This window comes from Stegodyphus dumicola, chromosome 2, assembly GCF_044657685.1.
Source record: "Stegodyphus dumicola isolate Sdum_Otavi_A_Nest chromosome 2, ASM4465768v1".
Lineage (NCBI taxonomy): Eukaryota > Metazoa > Arthropoda > Arachnida > Araneae > Eresidae > Stegodyphus > Stegodyphus dumicola.
Window position 1 is genome coordinate 29,452,155 of NC_140769.1, and position 23,457 is coordinate 29,475,611.

A 23,457-nucleotide genomic window follows, 5' to 3' on the forward strand; every position below is an offset into this window, starting at 1 on the left:
TATTGGTAAATAAAGTGTGTTTCGATACTTCATCAAGTGTCGTCGTTATTCACTCCAAATCTAGGAACCCCGTACGAACGTAACAACTGGCGTCAGAAGGAAGAAAATAAGTAACAATATTATACGAAACGTTCCTAAGCAGCTGATGATTTTTGTATTATTGATTTTTAAATTAATTGCGACTCAGTATATTTCAATAAATTGGAAATTATATTTAAACTTTGTCTATTACGTTGAGAAATCAATTGTGAATATGACTCGGACATTTCATGATAGAATTTCGCTGCTTATAATTTCCCTTAAGAAATATTTCACATCGTATTTAAACAAATTTATATACAAGACTGCGGAAGTTTCAAGCTATTCTCATTGAATTTCTAATTAGAACTAACCCATGTGAATTTCCCAAACTTCCTCCATAATAACAGTAATAATAACTGAAATCGCACTTTATTCATTGTTTCACTAATGCAATTTCCGACCTGTGTCCGGTGAGATTAAAGTTAGTAATTTATATCCTTCACAGTCAATTAATATTTCTCTCTTTACGATAATTAGATGGCATTGGCAAACACACTTGAACATTATACAGCTCTTAAATTCTTAGCTAAAGAGTTAAGGTATCTTAATTTGGATGCGTTTAACTTATTTCATGTTCTAATCCAAATCTTATAAGCTATTAAAATTTATAAATGAACATTCTAGCACACTTAAGTTCTCCTGCTGGAAGAATAAAAACATCAATTTTAACATATAATTCCAAACATTCTTCTAAACAAAGGAGGAGATAAGAATCCCATTTTATTTATTTTATTTTCCCCGTGATGGATATTAAATTAACCGTAATTTCCTAGATCCAAATATTGAGATTAAACTAAACTGTGCTTTCTTTTGTCTGAGAAAAATCGTTGCATTACATTACTTTAAAGCTAACAGCTAACTAATGGATTTTTACATAATGTTGGTTAACGGGGTGGTAATGAATGTCTTTGAGCTTTAACTGACTGGAAAAGAATAGTAGTTTCGCATGAAATTACCTGATTTTTATCGAGAACTTCCACAGGATACTTATTGCCTAAAACTTCTAATCGAATCTTATTTTAGGTTTAATAGTATGAAATTAAGACGCATTGAAGCAGCTTTGAGGAAAATATTTTCACTTCTGAACGCGTTAAAGCAGTTATGGAAATTAGTGAAATTTTTGGCTGCTGTTAAAACAGGTTTTATCCGTAAATTTATGCTCAGGTTTTCAAACAGGTATAATAAATGAGATATTTTACAAGTATATGCTATAGGAAATCAAGTCAGAACTTCTTTATTTCGATGTTTCACAGTGGCACTCCATGAAAGTGTTTTAAGATGAATTAAAATCCCTCTTTACTTCCTTATACGAAGTACCAGAAGTATTGTAATTACGAAAAATTCCAGGTTTCAAATTTCATCAAATATACCCATTTTAAACGCTAGCGAATGCAATTTAACCGTGTTTTTACGTGACAACTCTACGTAAACACATAATAAAAGACACCTTTTCTCCAAAGGAATTGCAAAGCTGATTTAAAATGGATTTAGATGAGATTTTTTCGTGGCGTCTGTTTACGGGACATGACTCTATCTCCAAAGTGCTGTTGCAACACCTGAAGACATTACAATCTTGCATCAATATATTGTCATTAACGACATCTTGCTGCTGCAGTTCTGGACCGAGAACTTGTGATGGAGCATGTTTTCATACCTATGGAAGTGACTGTTCGAAGAAGTACGGATCAAGAACGAATGTGTTTGCAATGCCGTACCACACAGTTGCTTTAGCTTCGTATAAATGCGCTGGTGCCACATAATGTGGACGTCATCACCCTGTACTTGAGTTTACATTTTCAGTCAAGCCGCCAAGACGGGAAAGTGGTGAGTGAAACTGGTTGGTTTTTCGAACCCCAAGGAACACATGGATGTAAACTGTCTGTCTCTCTTTATGGTATATTTAAATTTTATGAAAGTTATTGTAACCCTTTAGGTACCTTTGATGACTTACACTTATCATGCACGTATTTTGCCTAAGGTATGGATAATGAATCATAAGCGTCGTTTAAACTAAAGTAAAATTAAACATGTACATTCTTGTTCACGGCAAAAGTGATTGATACAAGTGATTACAAGAGCAAGTTCCTTCTAGTACTTCGGTAAATGTTGTATGTGATAAGCAAACAGAAGAATGTTTTCAAATGAATACGTACCCTAAGGGTTAATTTGTGAACCCTTTCCTATCAATTCTTGTTTCCACTTACACCTCCCTGCCATAATGAGGTTTTAGAATCGTGTCGAATGGAAATGAGTTAGAAGAAGTATTTAAAGAATGTTCAACTTACTTTGAGAAAGAGAGAGAGCTAGGAGTCCTTAGTAGCCCGTGTTTGCCTTCGGGCTAAATCTCTCGTGAAGCCGTCTTGAAGCTTGACTTGAAGCTGTTTGAAATTTACGACCGCTTTTGATATTCGTTGTATAGTTGAAATTAGAGAGCCAACTACTTTCGATACTTATTTTTAACTTCGGCTAAGTCTCCTTTAGTTAGTTATAGTTTAATTTCTTATTCTGAGTTAAAGCTGAAGTAGCGGCTTTGTTGTAAGTCCGAGAAAGGGGTCGACTATTATTATTACTATTATTATTTAAGTGAATAAAGGGTATTTTAGCTCTTATCGAGTCTAAGATTTAGTTCTATGAACTCAGCGATAAGTCTCACACAGTTCATTAGGTTCCTCAACGTTTATCTTGATAAAAGGAGTGAGGAATTCTACATCTTCATAGAATGTAACGATGGCCGACTATTAGATGCTTTCGTAATAAAATGACCGCCGATTCTTCCCTTAATAGTGGCTAAAGCCTAAAATAACTAGCGCCAACCATAAATTAAAATTCCCTTTTAAAAGGAACTGCATCTCATAAATTCATTATATCCGCAGCGATAACGGGCTACTTTCATCATAACTCACGAAGAAAAATTTCGTAATTTCGACACACTGTCACTCGTTTCCAGACTGCAACATCTGGACGCGCTAGGATTGATAAGAAAACATCCGCAAAATAAAGCAAAGAAGCTTGAAAATTGTGGTTTTCAGTAAATTCCAACCTTCGGGCAAAACGTCTTACAGTAAGTAGTGGACCTGCAGTAATAGTAATTACGCACTTCCGTAAAACCTTGAACATGGACCCATGTTCGTCCGCATATTCACAAAGCCTGCAGAACGTTTCTTCTACTGTTTCCTCGGATTGTTTGAAACAGGAAACGTAGGGTTACGGAATCTTGTACTTGGAGACTTTTGATATCTGTATATGAAAAGGACGTAAGGGAAAACCATATCTAAGCGGTGCGGAACAGAGAAGTAATTTTCGGACTCCTAGGTCATGGGTTCTATCCCCGCTCGTGTCTTTTACAAACTGCCTTGCACGGACTTATTTGTATTTTAATCCTCATTTTTTTGAATGACTTTGTCATCGTGGGTCCAGGTGTGGTGTTAAACATTTAACAACTTTATTTTCTCTATTTCTGTTAATACTGATATTTCTTATTTTTTATTGGTTTGTACTATTTGTAGTAGGTTCCAGTAGCAATATTACGATCCAAGATCCAAGATAACGAAAAGCATTTCAACATAAATAGCGCATAATGGAAAAAAAAACAATTTTAGTTATACCTACTCATAATTTAAGTAAAAAGCATAGGTATCCGACGCCCTTAAATGTTTACTGAAGGCTTTCGTTTGGTGTATTTGTTTTAATTTTCCTTTATTTGTATAAATTAATGCGCTATGGAAATTGACACAACATACTCTAACAGAAATGGCTTAAAAGTATATACGCCATTTCCCTGTAAACACGGTTTCTTGTAAAACAATAATCTTACTCTTAACAGTTTAAATTCATTCTTTAACCAAATACAAATAAACTATTAATAAGATCAGTAGGTTATTTAAAATACATTCCACACAATTCCTCTTAGCTTTCATTCATAAAATAAAAGATATAGAATGAAATAAACGTTGTTTCTCCTCGCTTTGCTGAAAGCCAACAAGATATGTTTGGCGTTAATTACAAGACGATAACTCGCCATTCAAATATGACCGCCAAACGGATGTTTCATCCAAAGAGAGCAGACCGTAGCAGAAAAGGTCTGTAGGCTTTGTGAATATCCTTGGTCTTCCGGATCGAGGTTTATCGCATGTGCTTCCAGCTCTGCTTCGGTAGCATTTTCCATTTCAGACAAATTAGTTTTCTGATTCTCACTAAGCGTCATTTTATTAACGTTCGAATACCAGCTTCAAGAAACAACCTGCTCGCACTGCTTATTGAAGATTTTGCTCAAGCAATGGTATTCTATGACTAGTACTTTTACTGTCTGTCCCTGTAAACATTTCTCTATCGTCAATATACATTCCTCTGCGTTGTCATTGGTCCTTTATACTGCTTTACTTTTCAAATATTTTAAGACTGCAATTTTCTCCATAGGTGTGCCGTTCATCGCCTTTTATGGTTTGCCAGTGAGCTGATCAATTTTCACATGAAAGAAGTGGATATTGATTTCGAAAAATTTTGCAATTGTTTCCCTGTAACCATAACTGTGAGAGGTATATTGCCTTAAATCATCACAAACTCGAGCACATAGCTTCAAATAACAATATGCGAAATTCAATTTCAATTCTTTGGGAGGATAGGTCGCTAGAGGTTCATATATTGAAGATATTTTTATGGCAACTCTGCATTTTCTTTATTTTAACCAAGATTAATAATCTTGCCTTAATATATTTAAATGAATAATTTCGTTGAATAACTTGTATCTGGAATTTCCGGATGTTATTTTTGTCAGCAAATACCCTGATTTATTGTTGTGTTGTTGGCTTTTTGGATGTAAAGCCGATTTTTATCAGAAATCTGTAATAAAATCCTTAAAAATAAGATTCTCAAACGATTTGAGGTAATTCATTAACTACCCAGCAAAAATATCATTTCAACTGGTAATATACTGCTACATCCTTATCCTTAAACATCTCATTAACGAGTCGAAACAGTATTCGTTACTTCTATTTCACGTTTTCGTTTTTAAAATCATTTTACTGTACACCGCCATTTATAAGTTATATTTTATACTTTGATGAATTACTGGTACAAGGGAAACTGTTAGAAATTTTGATATTATTTATAGTTACACTAGGATAACATTCCGTAAAACATCAATCTTCCAAAAGAAGTTATTAACCTTCGTTTCTTTTCTCATGTAAAAATGATATTCGGGAACTTTTCGTTTTCTTGAAGATTGGTTTTTAAAAGCTGAGTAATGTAAATTTGATTGTTGTGAAATTTAATTTGGAATTCCTTATTTTTCTTTCAAAGGTAAATACTAATGTAAATGGTGGAACCGTTACTTCTTCGAAATTTTACCCATTATGTAACAGAATTTTCACACTTTGCTCTCATTTGTGTGAACAATTATCCTTATACAGTAGTTTGGCTTCATAGCATGATTAATAACATACTTATATTAGTATTAATATTATTAGGTTTATTATTATTATTATTATTATTATTATTATTATTCGATCCCTTAATGCTAATAAATTTTATAGATATGTTTCAACTGATCTTTTTAGAAAGAATTTTTATTCTGATATCAAGGAAAAGCTTAAGCAATTTTCAAGCGCCCATCTGTAAAATACATTATGGAAGCATATTTACTTTTGTCAGCTGTGAATTATATTTTAAATAATTGTTAAACAGAAAATATTAATTAAAATAGCAATCAGCATTTACACAGTTGAGCGAAAGTTGTTGTATTTTTATTGTTCTTCTCTGAAATACTGCTTGAAATGATTTAATAAGAGTTTAATTACATTCTTGTTATAATTACTCACAAAGAAAATTTCTTGAGATAGAATTAATTATAATTAAATTATACTTTAGCTGTTGCATTATAATTGCACGGCAAGTAATTATAAAAATAATTATGCTAACTATGTTAGATCCACTTTGTTCACAAATAAAAAATGGAAATCATCTGTCGTTGAAATTTTACCAAGATAAGTTCTAGGATTTCGTTGCATTCTATCTTTTTCCACACAAAAGTGCTTGGATTATTGGAGAAAGACGAACTGAAAAAATTAAAAATAATACATCGTTCTCGTGCTAGAAACTTCCTACTTAGCAATTTAGGAACATTGCACAATTAGCTCTGATTTTTAAAAAAGCCTGAAACATTGTCAAATTAAATTTGTGCCTAAGTCTGCAGTACTAGTTTTAAGATGTACATAATTAACGTCACTTCGAAGGTAATGAAATCTAATTACAAATCTGCATTTGTTTCAAATACAGTCACTAATTGCAGTATAAAAACAAATATGTCTTGTAAAGCTTTCGATTTGGGATACAAGTGACATCCTTTTAACCCTTTCCGGCACGCTACCTTTTAAAGTCAGAGTTTTGATAAAGAAAAAAGGTAGACAGTCTTAATTAGCCCTAGATGTGTACACAAGTAAAATTTTGTGAAGATAGCACTTATCGTTTTAATTCCGTGGACACTGATTGGATAGAGCTTAAGAGTGCTGAAACGAGCATTGTTGTCAATGAACTGACCGATGAAATGCGGAGAAACAAAGAACACAGACTCTCAGTTGCCCTAGAATATCGGTGAGCCTAGTCTGGGCACACCTAGGGTTCGCCGTTTGATTTTAGGCAAGATTCCAAGCTAAAAATTTGAAACTAATATAGAATAAGGAGATTAGCATACAGCCAAAAATAACATAGGAATTTCTTTCAAACAATTCCTTTTATACCCTAAAAATCCTGGAAGATTTCTTTGAAAAATGAGGGTCTTAAAAAACTAAACATGGATAAAATATACGGACTGGTTTTTGTGTTGAGCTGCAATCTGGTATAAATAAAGAAGGTTAAGAGTAACCTATAGTAATATATAAATTCTTTTTCATTCAATTTTTCTGTGCGTACAGAAGGAAATTTTTAGGTGTGTCCAGACCGGACACAGTGTGCCGCAAAGGGTTAACATATTTTATCACAATTTTTATGCAGGTCAATATTTTTAATAATATTAAAATTTTTAATGAAATTAAAGTAATGTCTGTGTCTTTCTAAAGCGATTACTCATAGTTTATTACATTTTTATAGAACTTGTTCTCCCTTTTTCTTACTAAAGACGTAATCTTTCCCAATAAAGCAGTAATTAGTCCACGAGGTGATACTTACTGACCCATGATGCATGCTTGGTCATTCGCCCTTCTATGTCTACTTCTCTTTGAAATGTAAGAAATAAATAATATATTTCTTCAAAGGAACTTCTTATTTGAGTATGGATTCTGCCGATTACTGGTTTTAAAAATGCAATTTAAAATGCGCATTTAAAATAAAGTATTATGTTTCCTCAGAAAAGAAAATAATTTTTGATAAAATCCAGAGAAATGTTTGGAAAACGTTGATTGAATATGATGAAATTTGATTTACAAAATTGGTATTTCATGGCGTAATACCTGAAGTGTACTGAATTCCGAATGATTTAAAAATTTACAAGAGTATTACCGTAACGCTTACTTTAGTAAATGTTTGATATATTTAAAAATATATTCATTAACGTGATATTCAAAAATATGCAATAAAATAATATTTAACTGAAATAAAGTGTTTTTCTTTTTCTATCCTGGCCTTGTCAGCCTTGATCCAGTTCTAAAAATGAATAATAATTTTTCTCATATGTACTACTCTTCCCGATATATGTCCTTTTGTTATCAGTAAAACTTGTAAAAACAAGAGCAAGAAAAATCAAATAGCTAGATATTTAACGCCGACAAGTGCACATAAATTTAAATTACAAGTTTTCTTCTTTTTAGTTCCTTGTACGAAGTAAAGGAATTTTTATATTTAATAGCTTTATTATTTTAATAGCTTAAGTATTATTACATAATTTCTTTCCTAAAATTATCAAGAAATAATTTTGAGTTAACGGTCAGCTTTTTAAAAGCGTTCATCAAAATTTGTCAGTTTTGGTTAATTTTATTTGCAAAAACATTTCTCTAGAAGTATTTCAAAGCCAGTCTCGCATCTGACAGAGGCTCCGCTGAGTCGCATTTATTTCACTTTTTTGTTTAATGTATTGTGTTTAAGTCCAACTGTGGTTGTAATTTTCCCAAGTTACGAAATTTGGCAACCTTGTTTTCTTGATGCCGTTTCATATTGTCTCAAAAACATAGAGCATTTCTCTGAAATCAACACGATTATAAAAAAACTTAATCTTCTTATTAAATTATGTTTAAATCTTAAAACAAAGTGGACTTTTATCTAATCGCATTTTTATTTGCTTTTACAAACCCACGCTCCGTTTCCAGAAAACTATTCACATAATTAAACAAGGCTATTAATCTCGAAACACGATTTTACGATGATTCACTTTAAATATAGTTTACTGTAATTGCAATGTTTTTTTCCCAATCCAGTCTGTTGTCACTGGGCAAAATTTAAGATATCTAATTTTCAAACTTAAACTGTTTGTTATTGATTTACAAACTAAGTAATTAGAAATCAATAAATGTAGTTCTAAGGAATATTATTTTCTTTATCTTTTAATCTGATGGATTTTTAAAAAATGCATTTAATTCATCATAGGAACTTATAAATATTAATAAATTTTATTGAATTACATTATACATTTCTTCACTTTTTTTACACACTAAAATATGTAAATTCCCATATTTGTTTAAATGTACATTTATCTAGCATTCTCTAAATTTATCTAGCAACTGTTTCGTTATTCCATCTGAATATCTCAATTGATAATCATTCCTGGTAAACTACAAAAAAGCCGTTTTGGGCGAACGTTAAAATCTGATTTCTTTCGGATTTTACATTTTCTTTCAATTCCTAATTTAACTTTTATTTATTTATTTGTTTATTGAAGATGGCATATCGTGTCCATTAAGGCTACACGCACTGACTAAGCATGAAAATCAAGTTTTTAAAATGTGTATAGAAATTTTTCGTATTCCTTTTTAAAGGTGACAGAGTGAAAATTATGATAGATTGCTTAAGATTCCATGTCAAACATTTTCCTCGGACCAGTTTTCGATGTCCAGTTTCCAGAATGAGAAAAGGCTAACTGATTGAGCTAATACATGTTTCCTCCAAAGCCTTTAAAAAATGCTCGTATGGGGAGACATACACGCACACAGTATATATATATATATATTGTGTACACAGCATATAACGTACGCATATATAATAATAATATATATATATATATATATATATATATATATATATATATATATATATATATATATAAAACAAAGGTACTATTTGATTTTACGACCCCGCGATAATCTGCCAAATTATGTAAATCGCGTGAAATCGCAAGTCTTTTTTCAATTAAATCATTTATGTTAAAAACGGTAGTTTCCCTTTCGACTTCTCTTTACCAAACTTGTCCAACCGAATAATATTGTATTAGTCTTTTCTCAATTAAAAAAATTCAATCAGATAATATTGACGATTTTTAATTTGCCGAGAAGTGAGGAAGATTCCCTATTGTTTTTCCAAGTAAAAGATATATTACCTCGCAGTCGAATATACGTAAAAGTTCACGAAATGAAAATATATGTGAAGAAAAGTCTATGGAAAGCAACGTGAAAAGTTGTAAACACAAAAAGAGTATTGGATCCAAGAACTGGTTGTTTCAGTTCCCATAGTACCTTTCCTAACAGCTCATCTACTGTTGGGCAGAAGAACTACCATTGCTTAAGTGGTGCGATAAACAACTCAACATGTGTCAAAATACCACGATTGACTGGAACAATTTTGTGAGAGAGGTTACGCTAGATTTACTTCGACAACCTAAATGACGAGTAGGTGAGTCTGAAAAAATAGTTGATGTTGACGAGAAGGTTTTCATGCGGCAAAAAAGCAACGTTGACAGGTTACTTCTACAAAATTTGATATTCGGCGAGTTATGTCGTGAAAGTGGTGAATGCTATTTTGTTTAGGTTCCAAATAGGGTAGCGAGCACACTCATATAAACTATTATAAATCACGTAGTTAAAGGACCACTAATATATTCGGCTTGAAAAGACAGATTACAGCCATTTAACTGTGAATTTCACATTTATTTTGTTGATCCACCAACGGGTGCTCACACTGGAAATCTGAAAAGATTGTGAGGCTCATTTAAATTACGAAACAAAAAGCAAGAAGTACCTTTCGACATCATCTAAAGTCGTATCTTTCGGAATTCATGTGGTGGAAATTCGGTGGTAAAGATAAGCATTTTGATGCCATATTAAAATCAATCGCGGAGGTATGACATCCATAACCTATATGGGAGTAGTTTAAACTTGGCAATAATCTTAACGTCGTTTTGATAACAAGGGCCCAGAAATGAAATAATACCAAAAGAAAATCAAGTTAATGCCAAAACAAGCACATATACGCATATATTTATTTATATATATATGCATGTCTGTATTTGTTTGATACATATCACTTTCATCAAAAATCAAAATTGGCATTATCAAGTTTTGAAATGTATTACTTAAGTTTCAGATTACCTTTTATCTAGTGAAACTTGATCTGTTTAAAATACCGTTTTTCCGTAATGTTTGTCACATTCTAATAGTGCCTATATTCCGATAAATTATTGTTACGTTCATTTAAAGTAAACCATTATTCATAAAACACATTCTTCACACTTGTTGCACCTCAAGCTGCAGTTACTGGTATTTGCATATTCATAACTTGGGTGATATGATATACGCTTAATGACTCATATTACCGCAAACAACTTTAATAACAATGATTAACTGTACTTAATGTTCCTCAGATTGCGAATATTATGTGCACTTCTGCTTCAAATAATCTTGGGTTGCGATTTAGAAATTAATCTTACCTAATATCCTTGGTTATTCAGACTGGGCTTCAGAGAAAGTTGAAGATTTCTGAAAACGTAAAGACCGATTTTTTAATTTGATTAAAAGCATTGACTGACATGAGAAGAATTACAGACATTTCACAATGCAAAACGTTACATGTATTATAATTTTATAACCGACAGCAATGCTTTTCATTGACATGCTCGAGTTTGAAATTTCATCTGCGAAAGATCCTCGTATTTATGTTAAGTTTCATTATAGTACATGCAACTATATTTATAACTTCAACTGTCTAACTGTCTAACTGTCTGTTGTCTTTGGTAAAAGGAGAATACTCTTACGAAAGCTGAACACAAAATTCAGCTTCATACGTCGATGAAGTTCAGTTTCGTAATATTAACTCAAATAGCATGGGACACGAAATCCATAATCATCAGAGATGCCTATTCACAGATCCTGACACTTTCTATTCTATCATATTAAATAATGAAGAATCTGTGCATTTATATATATGCACAGATTCTTATATTCATATATATATATATATATATATATGTATATATACACATACATATATTGTATGAGCTTAAATCCATTTAGTGCGAATACAAGTTATTATTACTTGCGCAATTGCTGCAAAGTTAGTTAATAATAATTTATTTCCTAAACAGTATTGATTAATTGATTATATTATCTCCTAAGTTTAATTAAAGTAGAATTATTTTAAAAGTGTGCATCCATACTGGTAAGTTATATTTTCAAAGATGTTTTGAAGTAATTTGAAAGCAAAATGTTAATAATGTTTTAACGGGGACTGGAGTTAAATCATCACGAAGAATAATATTTCAATTGTAAAAGGAAAAATTAAAACATGTAATCATTGTCATTGATCGGAAATTAGTTGACTTTTCAAGGGGAACAAACCAACTCCCGTTCAATGAACAATAATTGATAAAAATACGTAAATACGAAAGTGTTTCGTCTTTACTCGAGTTATAAGTTAAAGCCAAACCGGCAATTCTAGTCAGGCCAAATATTTCCTCGAATAGTAGGAATTATGAACCAATGCTGATACTCAAAGAACTTATTCTTATGAAGCATTTTAGTCAATTCAATTTGGAGTAAAAATCAATTACTGTAGAGAAATCCTGTAAAACTCGAGTAACCGTCCCCGACACTTTCATGTTTATGCATTTGAGTACTATATTATTTGTAGAAATTAAACATTGGAAATTGTCATTATGAAATCGAATTCAAAGTAAAGTTGAAATAAACATAGAAGATTATAAAAAAAGATAAATAATGCAAACTTTGTAAAAACAAATCAAAGAAAATATAAAAATAATATAGAAAATAATATAAATAAGATCAGTGAATGTACATGAAGATATAAAGGCCAGAAAAGGTATTAAGTAACTTACATTCTTTCTAGTGGGGGAGTTGGCAAAGTGTTCTCTTCGTGTCTGACTCAGAAGTGTAGGGTGTCCGAAAATTCTTAGCGGCAGTAGGGGCTTTGAATAATATCAGTCGGTAAGACTTGGGTGAAGTAATTTATACATACATATATGTATATACATGTGTCATATATGTGACAAACATCTGTAAATCAGTTTTATAATTTAATTTAGTAATAGCCTCTTAATTCCTCATTTTTATTTTGGATATTTTTAATTTGGACATTTTCTCTCTGTTCTAAAAATCATAATAACTTTTCCAGACTGAGTCATTTCTAGATCAGTCTGTCACATAGCTTGCTTAACACTGTTGACGTAGCTAATTCGGAACCTGAACTCAAGATTTTGAGAACTGAAACCTTTCTAGCTAAAACAATATCTTCTATTGGCAAGCTTTACATGCTGGATAATTGAGAAATTTAGCTTTTACCTCTCATCCTTGAAATTTAATTCGCTTCGACTGCCAAGTTTTCTTGTCATTACGGATTTAATATTTTAGAATTCTACGCAAACAGAATTCTTCCTCTTCAATATGGATCTACATTCTATGCTATTTACGTACTACCACATCAGTATATTTGCGATTCTACGTCTCAGTGTAGAAGCGCATATATGCTGATGGCGATGTACATGTAAAATCTATTTACAGATATGTAGGTATACTCTACATCAAATACTTCTAAATTTTTGTATATGTTTGTATGTTATCTATGTTTGTATGCTTTCCGCATTGTATAGAAAAGGCGGCAGTTACAGACGCAAAATTTTAAACACAACTAGTCGTCCTCTTGATTCGGCAAAATGTAAGAGTACATTTTTTTTTCAAATTTAATCACCAACCTCAATAAAAAAACGAGTAATTTGTTGTCTCTTCCTGAAATAAAATTCTATTATAAGCCACGGGTCAACGTGTTCCCATTTGACGAAATATGAAGATATTTTAACTTTCAAATTTATTCTACCGCTTATTGATTAACAAAATGTGTGGTAAATGGGATAATAAGCGTAATAAACCAAAAGAAATAAACATGAATATAATTTTTGAACCTTTAATCTGATCGATTCAAATAAAAAATGAATTTAAATCATGATATTAGCTAATTAAAAATATTATTACTCCAGCTGTACTCGTCAAACTTATTATCATTTTTTTTTTCCGTTTTTAGTTACGATTTCAGGTTGATAGTGTTAGGCTTAAAGATAACTGTTTTTAATGTCTTCCATAATACAATACTTATTTAGGAAAAAGAAATATGAAAACATATACAAACATCATAGGAATTAAACTTCAGAAATGAATGCTTATTCTTTTAAACACTTTTGCTTTTACTCCCCCATGCTCTATTTTCATGCACATTTATTGCAAGCATTATCAGATCACTGTTTCGTAAAATGAATTTTTACTAAAATTACAATTTTCCCTATTTTGAAATTTATAGTCCTGTCACACACATTGACTGAGAATTATTTTGCGATTTATTACGTGCAAACACTGAAGCCAATTTAGGTATCTTATTAATACTCTCTGAATTTTTATTAAATTAGATCATGTCTAGAAAACAATTACACTCGGGATTAAAAATCTTCATGGAAATTAAAAAAATCTGATGTGTAAACCACATGATTTCCTTGTTCGATTTATTGAATAATACACACATTTTGCTGCATTTCATTTAAACTTATTTACTCCAATTCCATTAGAGGTATATTTCTCATTCATTAATTCAGTTCTCCTTTCGCGGCAATGGAAAAATACAAAAAGCATCTTCATTAAAAACTGAAAAATATGGAAAAATATGAAACTCCAAATACAGCTAAAACGGTTTTAAAACAATTTGCAATTAAAATTAGAGTTTTACTCAAAAACAAGCAATTTGGGCGGCGTGCAAGAAGGCAAATTTCTCTGTACACGAAGCTGAAAGTTTACTTTTGGTCCCAGTCGCTAAAAATACTAAAGGTTCAGAAACTGAATTCTGCTAAGTTTCAAATGCAAACAAATGGCTGTTCTGTTAGGCTTAGTCGCACTTAATCAACTTTAAATTGTTGATTATTCTACAACTATTACATGCAGATTAACTAAAGGCATAAAACCCGTAGCCGGAACATAAGAAAAACATAATTCAATCCGTTTTAAATAAAAAAATGCACAATTTACCAACATATAAGAAAAAAACACTGAGCTTACCGAGCGAAGTAGCAGCATGGGCATGTATATATATATATATATATATATATATACACTTTTGGCGTGGCCGATTGCAACCAAAAAAGGTAGTTCATAATATCTATTATAGAAGTTTCACATATGAAATTTCAACGTTGTGAGGCTACTCGTTTTGAGTACGTACATATGCATGTATCATGCATATGTATAAAATTACATATGCATGATACATGCATATGTACGTACACATGTACTTACGTACTCGTACTTACGTCACGAAAAAAAAATTTTGAATCTATTTTAAAGCCATTTTTAATCCCTTTTGAAAAAAGAGAGCTTTTTTTCTGTTCGTACATACAGATACGTCGTTCAGATGAAAAAGATATAAAAACCTCGTTGAGATACAAAAACGTCGTTCAGATGCATTCGAGAACTGTCAAAATGAATATTTTCGTTGAAATATGATACCCGAAAATCTTCGAGTATACTCCCTTTACTTAGTGCAAAGAAGGAAAAAAATGGAAAATTAAATGCAATAGTTGAATTCATTCTTCAGAATTAAATCAAAATACAATTACATCTTAGCGCTAATTTTAAAATTATAATAAATTTTAAAATTATAAGATCATGCTTTTAATTTACTTTAATTGATTTTGCTAACGGGAAGATCAAGTTGGATATTATTCAGATGAAAAATAACAGATTTTTATAAAGAAAACTATTTTTTTGTTTTTTCTTTACTACTACTAGTTCAGAAACAACTATTGTTCAACAGATGCTTCATCGGGTATTAAAAATTAATTAGCCTTTAAACTATTAAATTAATTGACAATTTATGTCTAAAATTTTTAAGTTAATATTGTTTAATTAATTAATTAATTAAATTATTGTACAGGAAAGCTAAATGGATTTTGTGTTTTGAATTCCTGATTAACGTTATTATGTAGTACTAGTAGTTATAATTGATTTCAACACTGCGAATATATTTTCGCAATTTTGAAGTGTTTCCAAATCGGTTTCCTTTCCAGAAAGCAGTTTTTCCAAATAGCAAAAAAAGATTAGAGACAATATTTCCATTAAGCTTCTGTTGATTGTTCTTAAATTATGTTACTATTTCTTTTTTTAAGAAATAAAATAGTTATCTTTCTTGTAAAATCTCTATAGCTCATGTAATCTGTAGCAATTTATAAAATTACAGCAGAAAACAGACCAGAACATTCAATTTGCTTTTAGGATTTGTTCTGAAGTAATATTTTTCTTCGGTATCTTTGTTTCAGAGATTTTATGGTTAAAATGCCCATGTTGGTAGTTATATGGTTGCAATTGGTTTTGTTCAAAATGCATCTTTTTTCCAAAATCACTTTGGATATATTCAGTTTCTAAGCACATATTATTTTAGATTTCTAGATTTCCATTACTGTTTTGATTCTTTTCAGCTATATGAAACGCATGCACAAAGCAATTCCTGTGTCATAAATAAATAATACTACCATTGTTTGCTTTAATGTAGAAAAATAGATATCAAATCGAGTCTTGCTTATAAATCGTTTAGAAGTATGCTAAATTTAAGAGAAAGTTAGATTTTTTGTGCTCAACAGCTGTCTTAATTAAGCTCAACAGCTTCCTCAATTTTTTCTTAAAATTAAGGAAAAATCACAAAAAATAGAGATAGCTCTTTGAAACCTAAGTCAATCCGGGTAAAATTTGAATATGTTGTCAAATAAGATTTGCTGAGTAAAACTAAGGTTTGCGAACCAGGGGCTCTGAAATCGAAATTCATCATATGAGAGGAGTATAAAATTGCATGTTTCAGAGCAAGCCTGGAAAACTCGCTGTGATACTGAGATAAGAATAAATATGGGATAGCCAATTTGTAACAATGACCTGCAGGCATCATTCGCCCGAAGAACTGCGAAGGAGAGCCATTGGGATACTAGAGGTAGGACAAAGACAGAAGCGGCCACATGGCTAAATGTGAATTCTTCTGTAGTTCATAGGCTTTGGCAAGAATCTCCAACCAGAGTTTCGATATCCAGGGAGTACAGCCAAGGATGGCCAACCGCTACAACGAGCGCTGATGATCAATATTTGTTGTTATGCGCACGAAGGAATGGGACTTTAACTCAGATCCTGCCTTGCTGCCGATACTGGAAGGTTGGTGTCAACGTCAGTCGTGCGCAGTGCATGAAGGAGGTCTGCTTAACGTCATGGTAACTCTTTGGCTGGGCGCACGGACCTCCATGTCTTTCCGCGTGGAACCATGAATGTTCAGGCCTAAAAACATGACATCCTTGATGCTTACATGTACCCTTATGGTGGAGAAATAGGTGATAATTTCCTGCTACAGGATGACAACGCTAAACCGCGCAGGGCTCGCATTGTGTATGATTATCTTCAGCATCAAAAATTCAGTGCATGGAGTGGCTAGCTCGATTAGCGGAACTGTATCCTATCAAGCTTTCCTGAAATGTTTTAGGAAGCGTAGAGCTGCTCTCACTCCTCCTACACAGATCCTTGCCTCGCTTGCAACTTCTTTCCAAGAGCATTGCATCTTACTTTTTGTGGAACTAAGAAACTGCATAATTGACAACAACGCACATCACTGTATGTATTTTATTGCTTCAAGGAGAGATCACACTCTATATTGAAGGTCAATTTCCTATATTAAAATACGCATTCGACCTGTTTATTTTATACATATGATAATTTCTATATTACCATAATTGTCTGGTTAATTTCTTTTCATGTTATTTTTATATCTTACAATGCGTTGTATATTGTAGATCATTTTCGTTAAATTTTACTTCTAACTCATTTAGTAATCGTCATTTTTGTGATTTTTTCCTTAATTAATGATAATCAATATCTATTTCCACAGATATTGTATTAAAATGAATCTCGCCAGGATTCCAGTGAACATATCCGTCTTAAAACGAAATTAGGTGATCTCTAAGGATGAGAGAATTTTTCAAAAACTGGCAGAAATCTCATAATGGAGTTAGACTCGACTAGTCCATATCACTTTTTTCAAAACTTGTCGTCCTATCTTCAATCAGTTACAACCTTTTAAATTAATTTTAAAACTACCATAGTTCTTTCCCTATTTAGGAATGAAATAACTTTTCTTAGATTTTTTTAATATATTTTTTGTTCTGGAATTACAAAATACTGATGAAAGAAATTAAAGATAACCATAAATAGGGGTTATTTTTATTAAGACACTGAATTTTTAATATGGCTTAATAAGAAGTGAACCTTCTAGATTCAAACAGTAAGTAATCACAAGATTATCACCTTAATGCGCATGTCTAAGATCAATACTTAAAACCAGAAAAATTAGCATATGTTATTAATAATACAACAACCTATTTTTGGTGTAGATTTAGTCAATAAGTCAATCATATTCGAGGGCAAACAGGTTCAGATCTCTTTTCATCATGAGCCCAGAATTTGTCGCCTGAAGTTAAGGCTCTATTTGTTTGCCTTCGAAATCAATTTGAGCTACCGATTAAATCCACGCCTAACACAAATTTGTTGCTTTGCTAGATTTAAGTTTCATTTTGGTGTGTTTCTCTTCTGTTTTGAGCATATGTTATATTTATCAGCTTCTTTATTATATCTTCTTATTTAATAATGTAATTAGTGTATTTTCTGGTAACTATATATTCTTCCACATGTCGGCTTTTTTAATGTTTTATGCCTTTTGGAGGATGTAAGTCATAAACGTCTTGCATAACTAAATAATAAGTTAACATGCAACACATAATTTTACATTAACTGCAACATGTGAAAGCAAGAAAGGAAATTAAACTATGCATAAAATTAATCTTTCATTTCCTTAGATCCTGAAATTTTTTTCTAAAATAATAATATTACTTCATGAATTCTTAAATGTATTTGCCACTTGAAAATATTTTATGAACCTACAGCTAGTATATATACTACTCAAATAAAAAATTCGCTTTTATTTAAATAAACATTTTAAAAAACCTCTAAACCTTTAAAATAACAATTATAAACGCGAGAAGGGGACTCCAGATTAACTATGTAATAAAAATTGAGAGAAAGTGACACTTTGTAGTGTATAAGCTGCAAGCTTTAATTATTCTGTTATACACAATGTCCGATTACATCGTTAAGTATGCAGTATGATAATTACTGAAGATAAATAAATCAGATTTTTAAGAAAATTATATTATACGGCTTTTATGCATCATTAATGCTTAACAAATTTCCAAACATTCTTTAAGACAAAATGTTTCGAACATCTTCAGCCAGCGTTCTTTGATGTATTATCAATTTTCAAAGACCCTTTACTGAGAAAAAGAATGATAGAAGCAATAGTAAAACTTTCTGCTTCACTGATTGCGTTATTATTAGTCATTGAAACGATAAATTTGTTTCAAAAGATCGTGTTTAAATGTAGAAGATTATAAAAGGAATATATTTCACCCAAACAGAACGTACGCAATATATTCATCTATAATTAAATCTTTCAAATGTGTTTATATCAATTGCTGAAGTTTTTTTGTTTTTCAGTTAACTACATTCAATTTACGAGTTAAATAATAAAATCTTAATTAACAGCGTATATGCGAATTTGAAAGTTAATGTACGCGACATCAGTCTGCTGTTATAAATTTATAAGTTACCGCTCTTTACCACAGAAATACTTGCAGCTTAGTCTTTTGATTTTTCACATTACATTGCGTTAATAGCAGTCTAATAACACTAGCTGCAAAATATTTGCTGATCCTAAAGGCTAAAGGCTGTTGCTAATTTCTGTTATATAACCAGCTGCTGTTCATTTTTAAATTATAAACATCTGCATAGATTTCGTAGGTTTTTCTTATATGTAGCATGATTGCAAGAGAATTTCCTTTAAAAATCCTTCTTGAAGGCATCCACGCCCTTAGGTAGTGTGCCCTAATACTTTGCCATAATCTAAACAATCCTAACACTTTTCAGATGCTGAGACTTTGCTTATGATTGCTACAAAGTGAACTATTTAGCAGAAGAATAAGTATTCCGTAATTGTGTTATTAACACCAAGAGTTACTATTAATCTCGAAACTCAATTTTTGTCCGTATCACTTTTCAAGTTTTACCACCGAATATTATCGCGTTTAAAAAATAATTAAAGAATGAAGAATGTAGATATATGTATGTTCCTCTCATTATGAAGTAACGATGGCAACTAGAACCACCGAAATTTTAACACACGTAGTCGGCCATCCGAACGTGGACACATCAAAGCCGAATTTTGAATTTGTTTTTGATTTATTTCATATTTTTTACAAATTTAAAGAATCTTTGCTTAAAAACCTCAGCCATACGAAAGCCAGAAGTGCTCGTTCACTTCTGGACTGTTTGAAATAAAACAATTGCATCTACAGCGCACCAAATTATTGCCATTCGGCAAAATATAAAATTTTAATTTAAATTTAAATTCGGCTTTTTTCAATTTAAATTCAATTCGATTTAAGTTCGGCTAGTTGAAAGCAATGCGTTGCCACTGCCTCAGATAGAATACTTACCTCAAATAGATGTTATTCAATAATACATAATTCGTGTTTCTATTCAGTAATACATAAAATAGTTAATATTCAGATTTAATCTTTCTGGTACTGAGAGCAAACCAATTAATGGAAAAGCAATGAGCATAGTGTCTTAAAAATATTTTTTCTACTTTTTAATCTGGTGTTTATTTAGAAGGATTAAAAATCCTTTATAACATGACACTAGCTAGACTCATTAAAGTCATTGTATCCTTGCTTTTATGATAACTCTTTTTGTTGGCTGATAGTTCGAACGTCTAATTTTCAAAGAAATAGTATAGCGATTATTAAAAAACAAAACTATGGCAATCCCTAACATTTCATCAGGAATTGTAAATATATGCTGTGTTTTAAATATTGTGTATTTTGCTTTTGAATTTCATGTGGCGTAAGAGCGAACAAAGCGATGCTTAATAATAAAGCTAAAAAGATAATTAAGCTATGTTAGCAGTAGTGATTCTAAGTTCTAAGAGCAGACTGCTATCTGGTATATTAAGAGAGAGCATAAAAAAACTTTAATCTTTTACTGCGACGTTAACCTCTTCGCCATCCGTAACGCATCTAGCGCGTTCAAGTGAAACTTCTGCAGGGCGGACGTAACGCGCTACAAGCGTTCTTCTACATTTTAAAACTTTTAAACGTTTAAAACGCTTTTTAAATGTGTACTTGTTTGAGATTTTATTTTTGTTTGTTCTAATACCTCTTAGTGGGCAGCACTAATCAGGCATTCTATTTCTAATTGAATTTGCCCCAGGTTTTATAAATATTCGCGCCATTTTACATAAGATACAAGACAGTGAGAGATGGCTTCAACGTCTACTCAGCAGAAAAAGAAAAAAAAATGAGATTGTGAATTGGAAAGACAAGAAGGATATACGTTTGGTGAGTACAGTTCATAATAACTCGATCTTGGAACATGGATTGATGTTGGAACACGGAAACAAACTGTAAAAAAACAATAATTGTAAAAGATTACAACAAAATGGGAGGAGTGGACCGCCTGGAACAGATGTTGTCAAATTATCCTGCTGTTAGAAATAAGCAGAGATATTTTTTCCATTATGCTTTATTTTCTTATAATTGTACTTAATATTCACACTACGAAAGATATGATGTACAGAGAAAACAACATTACACGCTACGAAAAACAGCCGGCCGTTGGGGAGAAATTTTCGCGGACAGGAGAGGACGGCGAAAGGGTTAAAACTGAATGTGCTTCCTTTTCTTTGTCTTCATGATATTTTTGGTATAAAGGATATGATTTATGAACCATCTATCTAATTTGCAAGTTTGCTTCTTCATAAATTTTCTAATTTATCTAACTAATTTTTACATATTTATAGGAATCAGTTTAATTACTGAAATATATTCATAGCATAAAATATTATATATCTCGAATTCAGGATAGCCATTTGTGGGGTGTACGGAAAAAAGGTATTATATATATTTTTTTTATTATTTTTTCTCCCTTTCAGCTCTGGGAAAGAGAAAAAGCCATTAGAATTTAAAATTATTCTCTTTCCAAAATAATTAGCAATTTTTATTTTTCTTAAAATCCGAAGAAATTATTTTATGATGAGATTTAACGCACTCACTTAAAACTACTCCTTAAATGCAATCTAAAACTGATTAAAATTTGGAATAATTTGTAGAAGAATGACGTACATATTCTCTTGAGGCTGAATTAGATGAAAAATTTTCTTTCTCTCACATTCTTCAACCCCTGAGTGGACTTCCCATTAGTAATAGGTTTCAGGGTTTAAAGTCATTGACGAGTTAGCGAAAAGAGCTTTTCTTTATAATGTCATTACAACGTTCATTATCGCTCTTTCTCGAAATTTCCTTAGTCTGCGATGTCTGTTTATAATTTGTGAAAACGAAATTGATTGTGCATTTTCATTTACTTGCTTTTACCGTTTCATGATTCCCTTTGATCAAAAAGCTAATGAATTTTAGATTGCTAGGAATATAAAAGGTACTTTAAGCTGACTAAATTTTATTTTTCGTTGTATATGTTTTACAAGCTAACAAGGTCAAAAATTAAAATTAATATATAAGTTAAAATAATAATTAAACATCAAATTTTCATTTTAATAATTTATGTTCCTAATCGGTTACATCTAATTTTCTTTCCAAGTTTAGATTCCAATACTTCGTATCTACGAGCTTCGAGTCGCAAAATAAAATAAAATTGAACACTAAATATTAAAATAATTATAAATATGTCTTATTTTATTTTTTTATTTGTAACGCTATGTAAACAAGAATATATCTGGATTGCTTATGATAAAAGTATAAATATTGAAAAAAGTTAGTGTAAAGAAGATCAATGTAAGAATAGTATTGGGGGGTTAGCCCAAAAGGGATATTGATTTCGTTTCAGCATTTTACATTGAAAACTCGAAATGTCGGTTCATATTTCAAACTATTGCCACCAAATATTACAGCTCTGTATCACATTCAAAAGAAATTAAATAATGAAGATTCTGCATAAATGTACATATGTTGTGCATTGTGATAAAACTGCACGGTACCTAGAGTCATCAAAGTTTGTATAACGTACGTTTTTACCCGAACATGGGAATCTGGAATCCCAAATTTGGAATTTGTTTTATTATTTATTTCATATTTTGTACAGAATTTATGAGATTTTGATTCCATTTCAAAGCGAACAATGGCAACACATTACGGAATCTAAAACAATTTTATCTCCAGCGCGCGAGACTGTATCAGAAATTCTAAAATATGCTCTTTTAAATATTTTGTAATACTGCTGCTGAATTGAATTTTATGGTTTAAATGCGAAGAACGGGCTATTTAATAAAGAAATCTAACACTCAAAACGTTAAAAGAACGTCCCTATGCGCGTAAAATAAAACCTGAAATCTTTCAGGATTTTTTTTTTCATTTTAGAAACTAGTAGTTTTCAATCAGTCTATGAAAGTACATAGATTAATTTTAAAATATCCTAAGCACTATACCAATAACAAGCAACCGAACAACGACATGGATCACAGATATGAGGTAAATGCAAATTTCCTATTAGGTTTTCCTTTTAAATATCAATAAAGATTTATCATTCGGTTAACAAATCCAAATGATATATCTTTATTGATACTTAAAAGGTGTAGTTTTTATACGCGATGTATGTATTGAAAGTTTACAAAAAATTTTTTTAATTTCATTTATTCCCCTAAACTTTAAGGAACGTTTTAATGTCACAACACACAAGTCACTGAACAATTAAACACCACTAAAGACATATAACTATATTTCCAGAAATGACATAAAAGAAAAAAGATCCAAAATTTCTGAAATTTTGATTAGGACTACGATAATGTCGGTCAGTAAAAATTGGTAAGCAAAGCAACAAA